This window comes from Callithrix jacchus, chromosome 7 (genome assembly GCF_049354715.1).
Source record: "Callithrix jacchus isolate 240 chromosome 7, calJac240_pri, whole genome shotgun sequence".
In the NCBI taxonomy this organism is placed as follows: domain Eukaryota; kingdom Metazoa; phylum Chordata; class Mammalia; order Primates; family Cebidae; genus Callithrix; species Callithrix jacchus.
In genome coordinates this window covers 29,481,755-29,487,265 of record NC_133508.1, presented here as the reverse complement: position 1 = coordinate 29,487,265, position 5,511 = coordinate 29,481,755, and positions in this window count along the sequence as shown.

The window sequence follows — 5,511 nt, the reverse complement described above, 5'->3', positions numbered from 1 at the left end:
TGCATGAATGCTTTTCAAGGCAAGTATAGATGTAGTTTTTTCATCCTCACCAAGAATTACGTTGCCAGTGGGGGTGTGGTCTTGAGCAGGCAGGACAATCTAGCTACGAGTTTAACTTTTTCCCTGTAGCTTGGAAATCTTAGCAGTAGGGACCTGTGAAAATAAACTTAGCCTCCATTTCAGGTTTGAGTTTCTTTCAGCCACGATCTGCCCCCTTACTTTTTGAACATGCATTTATTTCACATAAAGTGTAGTTTATTCTGTAGAAATCACCTATTACAAAATTGTAGGCAAAGAAAAGTGCAGAAATAGGATAATAATCACTTTTTTTTTCAGAGACGGTGTCTTGCTCTGTTGCCCAGGAGTGTGGTGGTGTCATTACAGCTCGCTGCAGCCTTGAATGTCCCCAGGCTCAGTCGATCCTCCTACTCAGATTCCCAAGGCTGGGACTACAGGTGGGTGTCACCATCCCCAACTAAATTAATCACCAATGATTACAAGTCTGGTTTGTGGCAGGCTTGTAATAGACATTGGTGATTAACATGCTTCTAATACGGTTGCTAGTCCTTACCATGGCCATGCATGGCATATATTGCGATTCCCATTTTATAGGAACTGAAACAGAGAAGGTCAGTGTCTTGTCTGTGCTCACACAACCAGTCATGGAGGAGCTGGGCTTAGCTCTCCCAACGTGCTGGGATTATAGGCACGAGCCACTGCAACTGGCCTAAATTTTTTAAGTCTAAAGTTATAATGTATTGCTAGTTGGAAAATGTAGTTCCTGTTTATTGAGCGTTCCAGTTTTAGACATCCAGAGCATTTTCCTTCTATATTGGAGACACATAGAAACTCTTTCTGGGTCTCTTGATGAAGCTTTTATTTTTAAAATTCCCCTTGAAGAGATTAAATTATTCCTGTGGATCTTGCAGGGGCTGACTTAGGGTTTGTGGCATATTTGAGACACTCGAGGAAGTGTCTGTGTGGAGCACAGGTGAGTGCTCAGGCACCCCTGTTTGTAAAGGAACTTGGACGTGTTCCATCACTGAGTTCTGAAGATCCCTACAGTGCAGTCGAGGTCTCTTGGATTGTCTGCTGTTGCACTGTGGCCCCTGAGTGACAGTTACCACTTCTGTATCTTAGGGACATGTGTGGAGTGAAGGTTACATCGCCTCTATCCCAAAGTTGTTGGGAGGAGCATATGAAGTAATAAACATGAACCTGATTTGAAAACGAAAATGTTCTAAATGCAAGGTCTTATTTGTATTCCTTCTATGATTCCATGTATGTCCTTTGGCACCAAAAATCAACATCAAGTTTTTAAATTAATTAATTTTTTTAAGAGACAGGGCCTCACTCTGTCACCCAGTCTGGAGTGCAGTGGCTCCATCATAGCTCACTGCAGCCTCAAACTCCTGGGCTCAAGTGATCCTCCCACCTCAGCCTCCTGAGTAGCTGGGACTATAGGCATGCACCATCACACCCAGGGAATTTTTGTATTTTTTGTATATGTTGCTCATGCTTGTCTCAAACTCCAGGCTCAAGTAATCCTCCTGCCTTGGCCTCCTATAGTGAAAGGATTACAGGCATGAGCCACTGTGCCTGGCCAATACCTGATATTTTCGAATGTTAACTATTATGTGTTTAGCACTACAGCAGGGACTGTGGAAATATAGCAGTGAAAGACATGGTCCAGGCCTTGGGCATCTTACAGGCTGGATGAGGACACCAATCTCCAGTGACCTAATCCTACGGCACACATCAGCCGTGAGTTCAGAGGCAAGAGCTTTAGGGGTTACAGGAGCAGGAGCTTCCTGTTGGTGGGGCCAGGCTTGAATAGGCTGCAGGGGAGTGGCACAACCTCCAAGTCTGGGAAAAACCAAGAGCAAGGACACCTGAGGGGAAATGATATGCTGGGTATAAAAGGCATCGAGGGAAAATTGCAGACCAGACCAGAAAGCATAGAGGAACAACTGAACAGGTTGGGATACAAAGGGCCAGATGCTGCGGATAGCAAGGGGTATCCCAGGAATCAGGCAGAGCTGAGTCCCCACAGAAACCATGTCCCCACATAAACTGATCGAGATCCTCTAATACCCAACGGTCTGCTCAGTGTGTCTGGTAACCAGCAGATAATGTGGCCATAAGGAAAAAATGAAAATCTACTTCCAAATGTCTTAGAAACTATAAAGAAGAATATAAACCATCCTGGTCAACATGGTGAAACCCCGTCTCTACTAAAAATACAAAAAAAATAGCTGGGCATGGTGGTGCGTGCCTGTAATCCCAGCTACTCAGGAGGCTGAGGCAGGAGAATTGCCTGAACCCAGGAGGTAGAGGTTGTGGTGAGCCGAGATTGCGCCATTGCACTCCAGCCTGGGTAACGAGCGAAACTCCGTCTCAAAAAAAAGAGAAGAATATGAGTGTGGGTTTTTCTAAAATATGCCTTTGTTGAACAAAGATAACTCAGGCATAGAAGTAGTCATTTTCTCTTGAATTGCTGAAGGCATTAATTATGGAAAATCATCTGGGAAAATGCATTTTTTCATCCTATATTATTCTTTATAGAAATAAATCAAACATGGGGGAAGGGGAAGAGTAGGACTGCATGCTTAGAAATTTTGTTGGTTTTGCAAAAAAGATGGATGAGTCTAATGATAGGGCAGCCAATATCCTTTCATCTTGAATTTTAAAGGTGATGCCAGGTTCATGCCAACCGAGCTCATAAATAGGTGCCATTGGTTTTAATGAAGCAGAAATTTGGCTAAGAATGAGGACTGCAAGGCAGATGGCTAACAGGACAATACTAATGAAAAATGCAGATTTATGGCCTTCTGTAACCATGCATTATTGATTTAGCGCAGCTTACTGGGGTCTACATTTTTCAGATTTTCTTCAGGCATCTTACAGAATTATCTTTCAATTCTTAGATGGGGTTCAAAAACTTTTTTCCCCCAGGGTTTGTAATGCCTGTCAAATTGTCCCAGGATTACATGTCTGTTTAGAAATATATTCTGTGTTTATTTATTTATTTAGGCAAGTAGCAGTTAGGGGTTCTTTTGTTGTTGTTGTTGAGATGGAGTTTTGCTCTTGTTGCCCAGGCTGGAGTGCAATGGCGTGATCTTGGCTCACCACAATCTCCGCCTCCCAGATTCAAGCAATTCTTTTGCCTCAGCCTCCCGAGTAGCTGGGATTACAGGTATGTGCCACCATGCCTGGCTAATTTTGTGTTTTAGTAGAGATGGGGTTTCTCCATGTTGGTCAGACTGGTCTCAAACTGCTGACGTTAGGTGATCTGCCTGCCTTGGTCTCCCAAAGTGCTGAGATTACTGGTGTGAGACACTGCACCCAGCCCAGGACCTCTTAAAGCCTATGCATGCAAGTGAAGCCAGTGGGCCGGAAAGGAGCCATTAGTGAGGCTTGGGGAGTTGGCAACAAGAGCATGGTGAAGGGCTATTTAGGCGCTGTCACTGTATCCATCAGTCTGACCAATAGACTTTCTTTTTTTTTTTTTTGAGACGGAGTTTCACTCTTGTTACCCAGGCTGGAGTGCAATGGCGCGATCTCGGCTCACTGCAACCTCCACCTCCTGGGTTCAGGCAATTCTCCTGCCTCAGCCTCCTGAGTAGCTGGGATTACAGGCATGCGCCACTGTGCCCAGCTAATTTTCTTTTGTATTTTTAGTAGAGACCGGGTTTCACCATGTTGACCAGGATGGTCTCGATCTCTTGGCCTCGTGATCCACCCGCCTTGGCCTCCCAAAGTCAGTAGACTTTCTTCTAAGTGGGAAACTTATTTGTTGACATAACCAATTCTCCAACAAACCTGAATTAAGGGCATTTTCTAGGTCCAATTGCATTCAACATGAGGCTACTACTTTTACCTAAATTTAGAGCTCCAACCAGCTCTGCCCCAGCAGAACAGAGGCATGTGGATTGATAATGGGCAAGAGAAAACCCAGCAGGTGCCACAGAGTCACCCTGCTATGGGAGCCAGGAGGTGGTGCCATCCCTGAGTGGAGCAGAAGGCATCCTGGGAATATCCCTTTGGGGTCTGAGATGATCAGCTCACTGCCATGTCACCCAGACTTCTATCAGAGAGTCACCGAATTCCTGGCTATACAAATAAAATCTGCATTTCTAAGGTTAAAAACAACTTTGTCATGGGGATGTCAGCATGGCTTTTTGAATTGGATAGGTTTAATTTAAATCAGGGATTTCCAATCTTTTGGCTTCCCTGGGCCGTACTGGAAGAAGAAGAATTGTCTTGGGCCACACATAAAATACACTAACACTAATGATAGCTGACGAACTAAAAAGAAAATCACACAAAAAATCTCATAATGTTTTAAGAAAGTTTATGAATTTGTGTTGGGCTCATTCAAAGCCATCCTAGGCCATATGCAGCCCATGGGCTGTGGGTTTGACAAGCCTGATTTAAGTAGAAGTTGGAATAACATGGGGAACTCTCTGGATATTGGGCATAAGAGCTGCAATTTTATCTATTTGGACCCATTAGAGTTTCCAGCAGGATTTTTGCATAAAAGCTGCAATTTTTTAAAAAACTGTTGTAGAGACAGGGTCTTGCTATGTTGCCCAGACTTGTCTTGAACTCCTGGCCTTAAGCAGTCCTCCTACCTTGGCTTCCCAAATTGTTGGGATTACAAGCATGAGCCACTGAGCCTGGCTGGGGTCTTATTTTTTTCTCTGGAAAAAAAAAATGACCTCCCTTTCCCTCTCCTTCCCTCCCCTCCCCGCTCCCCACCCACCCACCCCCCCCCGCCCACTTTCTTGACAGAGTCTTGCTCTGTCACCCAGGCTGGAGTGCAGCAGCCCCATCTCCACTCACTGGTTCACCTCTACCTCCTAGGTTCAAGTGATCCCCCAACCTCAGCCTCCAGAGTAGCTGGGATTACAGGTGTGCACCACCACACCAGGCTAATTTTTGTATTTTTAGTAGAAACAGTGTTTCTCCATGTTGGCCAGGCTGGTCATGAACTTCTGACCTCAAGTGATCCACCCACCTTGGCCTCCCAAAGTGCTGGGATTAGACACGTGAGCTGCTGTGCCCGGAGATGTTTTTCATTAATAGCAAAATACATCAGGAAAAACTTGGAAAATGCTGATTACAAAATACAGAAAATACAACTGAGAACCTTTTTGAGAATTTCAATCATTAAACAGTGAACCTTAGTTGCCCCGTCTCTCCGCATCTCTTGCGTGCGTGTGGGTAGATGCATGGTGCCTAGCTTATGGGCATGCATAGATGCTCCTTCTGGGGACTCTTAAGGGGACTCGGCCCCTCACGTGGTCCTAGCTCTTACCGTCACCCTTCTGCATACGTCCTGTTCCTGAGGATGGCCCTGAAGATGAGGACGTCTTATTTTTGAATGAGCAATGTTTCAGGGCCGCAGGAACCAGGACTCCCTACAATGAAGAAGGGAAGTTTGATTCTCCCAGGGCTAGATCATTGTGGAGGTGACTGTTCAAGTCTTAACACCATGCTATTATGATG